The sequence below is a fragment of the Desmodus rotundus genome, chromosome 1 (genome assembly GCF_022682495.2).
Source record: "Desmodus rotundus isolate HL8 chromosome 1, HLdesRot8A.1, whole genome shotgun sequence".
Classification (NCBI taxonomy): Eukaryota; Metazoa; Chordata; class Mammalia; order Chiroptera; family Phyllostomidae; genus Desmodus; species Desmodus rotundus.
In genome coordinates this window covers 26,833,242-26,847,185 of record NC_071387.1, presented here as the reverse complement: position 1 = coordinate 26,847,185, position 13,944 = coordinate 26,833,242, and the positions used below count along the sequence as shown (strand labels likewise).

General features: G+C 38.7%; 1 pseudogene; it reads left to right on the top strand.

The window, feature by feature from the left end:
• Nucleotides 1–6,783: 6,783 nt before the first annotated feature.
• On the top strand, nucleotides 6,784–7,051 carry LOC123479699 (bolA-like protein 2 pseudogene; annotated as a pseudogene).
• The last annotated feature ends 6,893 nt before the right edge of the window (nucleotides 7,052–13,944 follow it).

Here is a 13,944-nt window from a genome sequence, read left to right as displayed (position 1 = left end):
TTTACCACTCCTGTTTTTAGCATGGCACCTCTTCCCTACCTTCCACTATATATCTAGTGTCTGGGTTTAGAGAATCTTTTGTTTAATTTCTTCATAAATTTAATTCCCTGAGTGCTCTTTGCATAGACATTCAGCCAATGTTCACATTTCAGTCCCAAACTTCATCTGCAATTTTGCACACCTGATGCTACCAATCCCTAGGTGTTATGGGACCAATGGTATGAATTGATTTACTTTTTTCTTAGCATCCTTCATTGCAGGTTTTGGTATTCAGCTTTCTCAGTTAAATCCTCCATTCATTTTCCATCTTCCAAAAGTGTGTTGGCACCTGTCATCTGTGTTGTCTCCTTTCCTGTTGTCTTTACTGTTGCAGTTTTCTTCACTCTTTTCTTAGTTCTTATGGAAGTCTACCTCTTCATTTCTTTATTCTCATTAGTGGAGTTTCAGAAAGGAATAGAGATAGAATGACACATGTATTCCATATGCCACGGTTAACCAGATGTCCTTCGCCGAAAGTCTTAATCCCTTTCCTGGTAAGGAATGATTCAACGTGGTGAGGGATGCTCATGAAAAGTGTTGGAAGTGACAAATACCATATGATCTCACCTGTAAGTGGAATCTAATCAACAAAACAAACAAACAAGCAAAATGGAACCAGAGACATTGAAGTAAAGGGCAAACTGACAGTGACCAGAGGGGAGGTGGGATGGGATAAGAGGGAGAAAAGGGGGAAGGTTGTAAAAAATAGAAAAGTGTTGGAACTGAGGTCAGATGTTCAGGCTTAGGCTTAACCCCAAAGTAGAAAACTGGTGGCCTCCAGCTATGTTTTCTTTGAATATACAAAGTTTTCTCTTTATTAAATTAGTATTATTTAAAAAATGGAGGAGTATTCACATTATAACCAAGAACTCAGGCATCTTTAAAATAAATCAGAAGATCTGGTTGTACATTATCACGTGGTAACAGTTGACAAGGTGTGAGGGGTGACCGTGCGTGTGCTCAGTGGTGTACAACAGTCATCCCAAAGTCAGCTCCTTTCACAGCTCGGATGCATTTATTTTGCACTGAGTAACCTCAGAAGACTGTTTCCTGGATTTAGGAAATTAGTCGCAGGTTATATATTCATTGTGTTATCTTCCGTGTACCAAAGCATGTCATCACTAAGCTCTTTTAGTAAAATATGTCTTTTCCTCCTTCATTTTATTTTCTACAGATGCATTTTCATTCTTTCCATTGCCTCCTTTTGGAATTAACTATAGCTGTTTTCTCGTAATAATAAGATGACAATACCATTTACAGAGGACAAAATATATATAGTAAACAAATTCTTGGAAAATACTCAACCATGTCAGTAATCAGTGGTGGATCATTTTGTGCCATTTTAAATTAGACACCTTGCAAAACCCCAAGAATAACAAAACCAAACATCAATGCAATACTGATAAAATTATGAAAAATCCAACATACTCATATTTCTGAGGGAAACGTAAAGTGGTGACTGCCTTTGGGAAAGCAATTGGGTAACATGTATAGCCCTCTGGATTCTCAGCCTCAGCACATGTTTGGGGGGGCCCGCCCTTTTCAGATCTCCGCCATTCCTACCAGTCTCAATGTGGCTCATTCCGTAAATCCTTGGTTATAAGACTTCTGTTCAGCTAGTCTTCAGTTGGTTATTCAGGTTGATTGTTCTATAATTTCGTTGTATTCCAGTTTGGTCCTGGGAGGAAGTGAGTGTAACTTCAACCTAGTCCACTGCTATCTTGGATCTCTTTGGACATACGCTTTTATTTTCTCAGGTAAATATCTAGGAAGGAAATGGCTGGCTTATATAGTAGGTGTATATTTAACTTTTCAAGAAACTGTCAAAATGTTTTCCAAAGCAATTGTACTATTTTACATTCCCATCAGCAGTGTATCAGAGTCCTAATTCTTCCATACCTTTGCCAAATTTCATATGTTCAGTCTTTAAAATTTCTGTTATTCTAAGAGATATATAGTGCTATCTCATTGTGGTTTTAATTTGCACTTCCCAAATGAATACTAATGTAGAACATCTTTTCATATGTTTATTTTTCATCCTTCTACATTTTTTAAGGTTATGTCTATTCAGATCCTCTGCTGATTTGTTGTTATTATTTTCTTATTTTTGAGTTTTGAGAGTGCTTTGTGTATTCTAAAAACAATTCCTTTATCAGATATGTGATTTGCACTTATTTTCTTCTACCCTGTGGCTTGTCTTTATTCTTTAAACAATGTATTTTGAAGCCTCAACTTTGATGAAGTTCAGATGATGATGATGATGATGATGGTGATGATTACTATTATTATTTTTGGTGTGGATCATGCTTTTGGTGTTGCAGCAAAATCATTTTTGTTTATGGTTTTCTTATACAAATTTTATAATATTGTACAAATTTTCTTGCACAAATTTTATAATATTATGTTTTATATTTAGGTCTGTTTTGAGTTTATGTATTCATATTTTTTTTCATATGGCTGTCAAATTGTTCTGGCACCATTTGTTGAAAAGTCTATATGTTCTTTTCTGGGTTTCATTTGCATCTGTGTCAAAAATCAATGACCACATATCTGTGCAATGATTACTAGACACTCTTAATTTTTAACCTATTTTTAAAATTTATCTCGATGCTCATATCACACTGTCTTGATTATTGTAGCTTTATAGTACGTCTTGAAGTCAGGTGTAAGTTTTCTAATTGTTCTTTTTAAAAAGTTGTTTTGGCTATTTTAGGCCATATGTATTTCCATATGAACCACATAATTTACTTGGCAAATTCTCCAATCTTGGAATTTTGATTTGGATTGTATTAAATCTATAGGTCAGTTTGGGGAGAACTAACATCAATAATATTGAGTCTTCTGATCCATGGACACAGCATTTTTCTCTATTTACTTATGTTATTTTAAGTTTTCTCTTAACAATATTGTGTAGTTTTCAGTAATCAAGTCTTGTGCATTTTTGATAAGATTTATTCCTAAGTATTTCATATATATACAAATGCACTTAACTTTTATACATCGATCTTCATAAATTTTCTTAGTAGTAGCATTCCCTCCCTACTCACTCCCCTTTCTCTCTCTTTCCTTCTCTCTTCTGTAGATGCATTAGGATTTCCTGTGTAGACAGTAATGTTGTCTTTGGGTAAAGACAGTTTTAATTCTTCAGTTAGAACCTCTAGTACAATGTTAACAGATGGAGGTAAGAGCAGAAATCCTTATTTTATTCTTGATTTTAGCTGGAAAGTAATTATGTTTTTCTTGTCATCTAACTTATAAAAGTTGCTTATTCCTAAACACGAACAATTATGTCACATTTTAAGCAATAAATATATTGTGTTTAGTAAAGAATAGCTTCAAAACAAATTTTTCTACAATTTATATGAGTGAATGGTAGAGATTGTTCACTTTAAGGATATAATAGAATACCTGTAAATTTTTAAGTTTAGGAAGGTGTCATAGTAGTTACTTTGCAATAGTAAAGGTGTCTTTCCTATTTAAAATTTAAACAATGATGGAAGGAGCAGGTAGTAACATATTAATCACAGGTATTTGTTGTAGCTGAGGAGCAGCTAGAGTTGGACAGCAGTTCTGGTCCTTAGATGAGCAACAATTTTTGCTTCATCACATTCAGATTGTTCTGGACAATAGACAGTAAGGTTTTCCCAAATCTATGGAGCCTCTCTTTTCTATACGACATACTTTAAATGCTGACCATGGTAGCAGATCCTGGTTTGAGCTGCAGAAGACTTAGTTACAAGCTTTGATGAGAAAAGCCTACATCATAAAATTCATCTTTGTCTTTGGGGTTTCGCCGTCAGACTCAGCAGAGTTCAAACATTTACTGAAGACCAGAACAGTTTTTTCTTATATGCCTTTCCCATGCTTGGTAACCATGGGGGTTGTTATCTAACAAGTAGGATTGCTCGAGCCGTCCTTGAAAGGGGTTTCACTCCAGAGGACAAAGAGGCTCTTAAAAATGCTCTGCCCAGCATTCATCTTATTTACTTAAAACCCCTGTTACTTCCAAAAGGATTATTTAGAGTGCTGTCGGAGATCTCCTAGGAGCTATACAACACTGCATGTAACTTTCTATCTGTACTAGCTAAAACTGTTCCAACTCTTAGAAGCTTGCCTTTTGGGTCTGAGAATGTTAATTGAAGGTGTGTGGCTGTCTTTTCTGCTAGAAATGAGGAAAATGAGTCATGCTCTTTCCTCTCCCTATTTACACCTCATACTTTGTCTTTCAACTCTTACTCATCTTTCAGCTCTTTCTGCACCTCCCTCTTCAACCTGAGTTGGAGGACCCTACTTTCTGTTCTAATAGTATCTTGTGCTTCCCCTAGCACACATTAACTGACTCTGCTGTGATTGCCTCTTAACTTGTTTGGCTCTCCCACTAGGTTCTAAACTCTGTGGTGCCCCTACTACATTCAGCTTAGTCATTATGATGCTACCAGCAACAGTGCCTAGGCCATAGTTGGCACCAATAGACATTTGTTCAATGAATGTATGAATGAATAAATGCACTGAACAGACCCCAAGTGGGTAGGAATATTTCAGTTTCCAAGTAAAAGTAATAAGAGAAAGTTATCCTTGTTAAGAGTCGAATGAGTTGATGAGGAATCAGGATCTGAAAAGTAAATGAAGGAATAAACCCAGAGTTTTAGGAAGAGAGGAAGACAATCATTGCTATAGAGATTAGAGGAGACGGCCATAGAAATCTGTGAGGGTCTGCTAGTGAGATTACCTGTTTGCCACTGGGGGTCTGGGTTTTAAAATCTCGAGTTTAGATATGTGTGCTCTTATCAGCAGGTTGGTACGTGGGTATGGAACACTGTGGTAAAGACTCAACCTGTTATAAAAATTTAGGATGTATTTTGACAAAAAAAGGAAAGGGAATGCTGCTTGCTCATATTATATATAACCATATGCATTGATCTTTGAAATGTTTCTCACCTTCTCTCAACCCTGCCATTGTAGTTGGGGAAGTTGTAAGATAGAGAACTGGTGCTCTTTTGGTATCTTTATGTTTCCTGAAATGTTCATGTCCAGTTTTCTTTTATCCTCATTTTCCTTTGGGTTTTCTCAACATGACTGAGTTTGGGCTGGGGAGAAAATGGATATAACTGGCATGTATGAAATTTATCATTTATTTCCAATATTTATTTTAAGTGATTGTCTTGGATTTTTTTCAGATATTTTATTATGTAGAAGTAAGGATAAAATTTCCTCCTCTTACCTGATATTTATACTTCTTTTTTAATTTTAGAGGTCTTATTTAAGTGTTAGAACTACCAGGATGTTAAAATATTAGTTGTGATGGCGGTCATATTTGTTTCATTCTTTTTTAAAAAATGATTTTATTTATTTATTTTTAGACAGAGAGGAAGGGAGGGAGAAAGAGAGGGAAACATCTATGTGTGGTTGCCTCTCATGCGCTCCCTACTGGGGACCTGGCCTGCAACCCAGGCATGTGCCCTGATGGGGAATTGAACCAGCGGGCCCTTGGTTCGCAGGCCAGTGTCATCCTTTATGTTAATAAAAATGTCCATAGTGTTTTAAAATATTTAAGTATTGTGTTGCCAATTAATTTGACTATAGAGATTCTATTTCATATTGAGGAATATTCTTCTATTTCTAGGTCATAGATTTAAAAGTTTATTAATTATTTTTAAAAATACATCAATTGAGGAAATTAGGTGGTTTTTCTCCTTTGACCTATTAATGTGATGAATTACAGATTTCCTACTATTGGCCCATAATTGCATTCATTTCTGGAATAAATCCTACTTTGTCATGATGTATTATTCTTTAATCCGAATAGATAGATTACACCTAGTGAAATTGAAGCAGTAATTAAAAACTCCCAACAAACAAAAGCCCTGGACCAGATGACATCACAGGTGAATTTAACCAAATACTCTGAGAAGAGAACTACCATCTCTCCTGCTCAAACTACTTCATAAAATTCAAGAGGAGGGAAGGCTCCCAAACTTATTTTATGAGGCCAGCATTATCATAATTTCAAAACCAGATAAAGACACAACAAAGAAAGAAAATTCTAGGCCAATATCCCTGATGAACATAGATACTAAAATCCTCAACAAAGTATCAGCAAACCAAATATAGCAATGCATCAAAAAGATCACACGCCATGATCAGGTGGGAGTTATTCTGGGAATGCGAGGTTGGTACAACATTCACAAATCAATAAATGTGACTCACCACATAAATAAAACGAAGGATAAAAACCACATGGTCATATCAATAGATACAGAGAGAACTTTTGATAAATCCAGTACCCATTTATGATAAAAAAAAAAAAACCCTCTCAGCAAAGTGGGGATAGAGGGAATATACCTAAACATAATAAAGGCCATATATGACAACCCCACTGCCAGCATCGTACTCAATGGGCAGAAACTATAAGCATTCTTCTTAACATCGGGAACAAGACAGGGATGTCTGCTTTCATCTCTCTTATTCAACATAGTACTTAGAAGTCCTACCCACAGTAATCAGACAAGAAGAAATACATCCAAATTGGAAAGGAAGAAGTAAAACTGTCTTCATTTGTAGATGATATTATACTGTACGTAGAGAACACAAAGTATTCCACCAAGAAACTACTAGAACTGATAAATGAATTTAGCAAAGTAGCAGGATACAAAATTAATATCCAGAAATCAGTTACATTTCTGTTTCCTAATTATGAACAAATAGAAAGGGAAATTAAGAAAACAATTGCCCTTTGGGCTTCCACCATGGAATTCAGTGCCGAGTACCTCCGGGAGAAGCTGCAGCGGGACCTGGAGGCAGATCACATGGAAGTGGAGGACATGACTCCCAACTGTTGTGCATCCAGCTTCTGAGTCCTGGTGGTGTTGGCCAAGTTTGAGGGGAAGCCGCTGCTTCAAAGACACTGGCTGGTGAACGTGTGCCTAGCAGAAGAGCTTCCGCATATCCATGCCTTTGAACAGAAAACCCTAACCCCAGAGCAGTGGGCCCGTGAGTGGCAGAAATAAGGGACCAGGACCTGCACAGACATTAAATTATGAATCAGGGCCAAAAAAAAAAGAAAAAAAAAAAGAAAGAAAGAAAAAGAAAACAATCCCATTCACAATTGCTTCAAAAAGAATAAAATACCTAGGAATAAATCTAACCAATATTGTAAAAGGCCTGTACTTGGAAAATTATAAGACACTATAGAAAGAAATTGAAGAAGATACAAATAAGTGGAAGCGCATACCGTGTTTATGGATAGGATGAATTAACATCATTAAAATGTCCATACTATCCACAGCAATATATAGATTCAATGCAATTCCTATCAAGATTCCAGTGATGCATTTCACAGAACTAGAACAAATATTTCAAAAACTTATATGGAAACACAAAAGGCCCCACATAGCAACAGCAATCCTGAGAAAGAAGAACAAAGTTGGAGGAATCATGCTACTTAATATCAAACTATACTACAAGGCCGTAGTAATCAAAACAGCATGGTATTGGCATTAGAACAGACACACAGATCAGTGGAATAGAATAGAGAGCCTGGAAATAGCCCACACCTTTATAGTCAATTAATATTCAACAGAGGAAACAAGCAGATACAATGGGCTAAAGATCGTTTATTCACTAACAGAACAGAGAGCCCAGAAATAAACCCAAGTCTCTACAGTCAATTAATTTTTGACAAAGGGGGCAGCAGTATAAAATGGAGTAAAAATAGCCTCTTCAAAAAAAGGTGTTGAGAGCTGGACAGCTACATGCAAAAAAAATGAAACTCTACCACCAACTTACACCATACACAAAAATAAATTCAAGGTGGATAAAAGATTTAAATATAAGTCATGACACCATTAAAGTCATAGAGGAGAACATAGGCAGGAAAATCTCAGATATTTCACGCAGCAATATTTTCACTGATATGTCCCCTAGAGCAAGGAACATAAAGGAAAGAATAAACAAATGGGATCTCATCAAAATAAAAAAGCTTCTGCATGGCTAAAGAAAACAGTATTAAAATAAATGGAGAACCATTTAAATGGAAAACATATTTGCCAGTGATACCTCAGACAAGGATTTAATCTCCAAAATATATAAAGAACTCACACGACTCCATTCTAAGAAGACAAGCAACCCAATTAAAAAATGGGCAAAGGACTTGAACAGACACTTCTCCAAGGAGGACATACAGAGGGCCCAGAGACATATGAAAAGATGCTCAATATCGCTAGCTATCAGAGAGATGCAAATTAAAACCACAGTGAGATACCACCTCACACCGTTGAGAATGGCCATCATAACCAAAGCAACAAACAACAAGTGTTGGAGAGGTTGTGGAGAAACGGGAACCCTAGTGCACTGTTGGTAGGAATGTAGACTGGTGCAACCACTATGGAAAATAGTATGGGACTTCCTCAGAAAACTAAAAATGGATCTGCCTTTTGACCCAGCAATTCTACTGCTGGGATTATACCTTAAGAATCCTGAAACACCAATCCAAAAGAACCTATGCACCCCAATGTTCATAGCAGCACAATTTATAATAGCCAAGTGCTGGAAGCAGCCTGAGTGCCCATCAGTAAATGAATGGATCAAAAAACTGTGGTACATTTACACAATGGAATTCTATGCAGCAGAAAGAAAGAAGGAGCTCCGACCCTTTGCGACAGCATGAATGGAACTGGAAAGCATTATGCTAAGCGAAATAAGCCAGGTGGTGAAAGACAAATACCATATGATCTCGCCTTTAACAGGAACCTAATCAACAAAACAAACAAGCAAGCAAAATATAACCAAAGACACTGAAATTGAGAACAGGCTGACAGTGACCAGAGGGGGAGGGGAGGGAAGTTCAGGGGAAAAGGGTGAAGGGTTTGTAGGAACAATTATAAAGGACACATGGAAAATAATGGGGGGGCTTGAAGCAGGAGGGAGGTGAGGAGGGCTAGGGGTTGGGCTGGGGTGGGGGGAAAAGGCAGAGAACTGTACTTGAGCAACAATAAAATTAGAAAAAAGATAGTTTATTCACTAAATGGTGTTGGGAAAATTGGACAGATGTGTGACATTGAATTATTTTCTAATCATCAGAGAAATGCAAATTAAAGCCACAATGAAATTTCATCTTACACCTGTCAGAATGGCTATCATCAATAAATCAACAAACAACACGTGCTGGCGAGGATGTGGAGAAAGGGGAACCCTTTGCATTGTTGGTAGGAATGTGGACTGGTGCAACCACTGTGTAAAGCAGTATAGAGAGAAAAAATTAAAAATGGATCTTCCTTTTAACTCAACGATCCCACTTTTGGGAATATATAAAAAGGGATGCAAAAAACTAATTCAAAAGAACATAAGCACTCCTATGTTCATTGCAGCATTGTGTACAATCACCAAGAGATGGAAGCAGCCCAAGTGTCCATCAATAGATGAGTATATAAAACAACTATAGGACATTTACACAATGGAATTCTACTTACCTGTAAAAAAAGAAGAAAATTTTACCCTTTGTAACAGTATGGATGGACCCGGAGAGCATTATGCTAAGTGAAAAAGCCAGTCAGAGAAAGACAAGTACCATATGATTTCACTCATATGTGGAATGTATGAGTGAAACGCTAATGAACAAACTGATCCAACAAACAAAAGAGAGACAGACTTATAGATGGAGATCAGATGACAGCTATTGGCAGGGGCGGGCGGGGGGCAGCAGGTTAGGGGGCGGAGGGATTGAGCAAAAGGAAAAAGGAGTCATGGACATGGACAACAGTGTGGTGATTGCTGGGGGGAGGGGACTATAAGGGGCCTAATTGGTAATGGAAAAAAATACAATAAAGGCTAAATTTAAAATATCCTGACATATTTCATTTTCTAATGTTTTATTAATGATATATGTATCTATAGTTACAGTTGTGATTGCCTAGGAGACTGTGAATTTGACTCACAGTTACTGTTCCATGGCCAACTCTTGCTTTCAACCCCTGCAGGTCTGAGCCAGGATAGGGAGGCTATTTGTGACTTTTTCTTTGGGTTCTGGTCCCATTCTCCCCAGCCAGATTGTTCTCTTTTCCTTCACTTTATTTTGTCTTCATCTGTTGTCTATGTAGCAGAAGTGTTTTGAATATTCTTTCCTGGTTTCTCCTAATTCACATTACTCAGTTTTCCTCTTTTCTATTTTCCTTTGGATTTTATTCACCAAAAATTCAGAAAGGGGGGGGGGGTAGGTGAAACTCATTTTATTAATCCAAAAGCCCCTAATCGTGTCCTTCAAATCTAAGAACAATAAACAAAACAACATTACAAAATATTTATATTGAATTTACATTTGAGATAGCATATCTAAAAGTCAGGTATTAGCTTTTGAAATGTTCATAATGGTAAAGTCTCTGCCACAGGGAGGGGCAGTACCACTGAACTGCTCCACCAGGAGTTGAAAATATCTCAACGGTTGGCTCCAGATCACAGCTGAGGAGGCTGACTGCAGGTCTCGAGTGCTAAGCTTGTCCTGACGAGGACTTTAGTTGTGAAGACTCATGTAAGTGCAGTAGAACCCTTTTGTTAATGCTGGTAATTGGAACAGGATGCACACGTTGGTTTTAGACAATTAGAGTTCCTGCTCTTATTTTGTGTAGGTAGCATTGTCAGATAATTAGGAGAACATACAAGTAAAACCCTCGTAAAAACCACAGTCACACCAGCAACCAACTGCGAACACCAGGGATGCACAGAGCCTGTGTGAAACAACACTCTACCACCTACATGGCTCACCTTGGGAACAGCCCAAACAGCAGAGGTCCCACTTCAGGGTCCCTTCTCCTCAGGGCTCTTCCTTTTCATTTTCTGACTCTTCGCCTTCTTCCCCTGGGGTCTTACGTTCTTCAGTTGGTGCTCCTCATAGACAATCCAGAAATTCTAGTTCTAAATTCCATCCTGGGAAAGGATTGAGGATCTTTCTGGCTCAGGGATTTGAGGTCCTTTGGAGGTAGACCATCAGCTTGACAAACCTTTCTCTGGTCAAGACTGACTCTTTTTCGATAATGCAAATGTACCAGTTAGCAAAAGGCAGATCCTGTCTCCCCCAGGAGAGGCTTTCTGGAGGGGTGGAGGAGTTAGAGGTCCTTCCTGTCACATGTTTTCAGTAGTATGGGCCATTATAACAGCAATTTTACAGAGCATAGCAAAGCTGACTGAGTGAACATGTCACCCATGGGTCTCTGAGCTCAGGGTAATAAATTGGTTTTCCCATAGCCAGTGGATAAGCCGTCTGGACAAAAGTCCCAGGGCTACCTTCTCTCTAAGCCTCTGTGTCCCTGAATGGCCGTGGGCAAATGCATTAGCTTCTCCCTCAGTAAAAGGAAGGTGATTGTGCGGTCCCCTCCATTCCAGAGCAGTTGGGAAGACGGATGTGAATGCGTCTGTAAGGAGCTCTCAGCCTCCCCAGAAGGGCTCTGTGTAATGACAAGGTGTGATTATCACCACTCCTGTTGGTGGTTGAGATTGGCATGGCTGGAACTAAATGGCTGCACATGCCAGCCTTTTATCTTTGGCTTTAATGCTTCCTGTCTCCCCTACAGCCATAAGCAAATAAAGACTATTTTCCAAGTCAGGCTGCCTTCCAATGAGTCCGGGCTGACTCTTGCCTGATATATACCCCTGAACGTGGTCTCTTTTTGGTGGGCTGTGTGGTAAAGTGGATTCTTTTCATGACCAGACAGCCCTAGCCACACTGCTGTCCAGCTCGGTGACCTTGGGCCTGTTATTTAACCTTTCTAAGGCTCTGTGTCTTCAGTAAAATTCGGTCACTTATAACTATTGTATGGATTAAATGAGATTAGTTCCTCCAAGTTTCTGGCAATCAGATGGTGCTCAATAATGTTAGTGTTTTGAAATTTAATGTTATTTTATTCTCTCATTTTTTGGTCCTGGTACTTCTATCCTAGCATCCTGTTCAGGGTAGCAATTGATATTTTGGGTGCTTCGAAATAGTGGCATCATTGTTCTGGAAGATTTCATTTTGAACCATGTGTCTTCATTCTCAAGGCACAGAGAGAACGTAAAGCAGTGTAAACAAACCAAAGGTATAAAAGCATTTACTTTGTGACATTTACTTTCAATAGCTTGTGAGCCCTTACACGCTCTAAATAGAAAGCCGAAGCTACCAGCTCTGGCCCACCTGTGAGGAGGGGCTGTTCAAAGCCTCAGCGGGCCAAAGGCTGACAATTTGAAACTGACTATGGAGTGTGACGGTGCCAAATACGAGCAGACACCCAGGAAATCTGTCACATTTGCCCTGTATCACCAAAAATCTCTGGAGCCTGCAGAGGATTTAGAAGAGTTTTTCTCTTAGGAAGTTTTTGCCATTTTACTCTCTTGATCTCCCTTTTGCTGTGTGGGTGGAACATGATTCAGCAAAGGAATCTCCGACTGCAAACTGGGCTCTGTGGATAGGGAGGGTTTGCCCATGCAGAGATGTTTGCGAGGCGTCCACTGCGCTTAGCTACTTGACAGCTTTGTGCCTTCAGATGTCATTGAAAAGTGGCTGTTTCTGCTGCACGTTTCACGGCGGTTTGGAAGCCTGCTCGGCCTCTGACTAGCTGGGTGACCTGTCGGGTTACTTAGCCCATGAGTGTCATCAGTTTCCCTGTCTGTGAAATGGGGATAGTGATACCAACCTCACTATATTTTTGTGAAAATTATGGAAACGTGCATAAAGCCCCTACATTGGTATTTGACATATAGAAGGCACATTGATGCATTTTAGTTATTATTTTTAATAAAAGTGCTGAAAAATAATCATTGTGGTAGGCAGAATAATGACCCTCCAAAGATGTTCACATCCTAGGCCTTGGAACCTGCACATATGTTACCTATCGCGGAAAAGGGACTTTGCAGATATGATTAAGAGCCTTGAGGTGGGAAGTTATCCTGGATCATCAGGGTGGGTCTAATCTCATCACATGAGTCCTTGAAAGGAATCTTTTCCTGTTGTGCTCAGAGAAAAGGAGGCGAGAGCAGAAGCAGAGTCAGGTGGGGGCCAGAAGGCAAGGAATGCAGGCAGTCTGTAGAAGCTAGGAAAAGGAAGGAACCACGTTTTCTCCTAGAGACTCTGGAAGGAACCAGCCCTCCCAACACCTCACTGTAGCCCAGTGAGAGCCCTGTCAGACTTCTGACCTATAGAGCTTTGAGAGAGTAAATTTATGTTGCAAGTCCATGTGTCTGGGATAATTTCGTATATAGCAACAATGGAAAACCAATACATGATTAAAGAGAATGTCAAGTAGTTGTGCAATTATAGAAAGGCTGAGGGGCGTGATGCTCTGTATTTGACAAACTGCTATAGTATGTGCTAAATTCTAGTCTTCTTGAGGTTGGTTAGAGTGTTGAAAGTACCAGTTTTTCTTCTGGGCAGGAGATGTGGCTTGTTTCACAAGAATTGAAATACTTTGTTATACTCCAAAGAATTTGTCTAGCTTGAAAAAGTCACATTTTTTACATTTGAAATTTTGGAATTACCATAATTGCACAAATCCCTTGTTTCCTCTCTGAATAAACAGTAAGAGGACATTGCTATGTTTTACAGATGAAAGAACCTAGAAGTTAGTCAGAGATGTGGGTCTGCGTGCTGCTGCCCTGGGAAAAATAAATCATGTGATCTCCAAAATGGATCTGCGGTATAAGGATGATGCCATCTGGTTTATCTACCCATCGTGTGGGTCAAGGGGAAGATGTGAATAAAGGTGCAATGAGAACGGGCTCACTATACAATGTTAGGTGTAATTATGATCATATTTGTTGTTATCATCATGTTGTGATAGAATCATGGAATATTAGATCATGAAAGGACACTAGAGATCATTTGGTCCACTGGCCTTGGGACTCAGGCCAAGAGAGATAAAATAACTTGAAAATGTTTTTTTC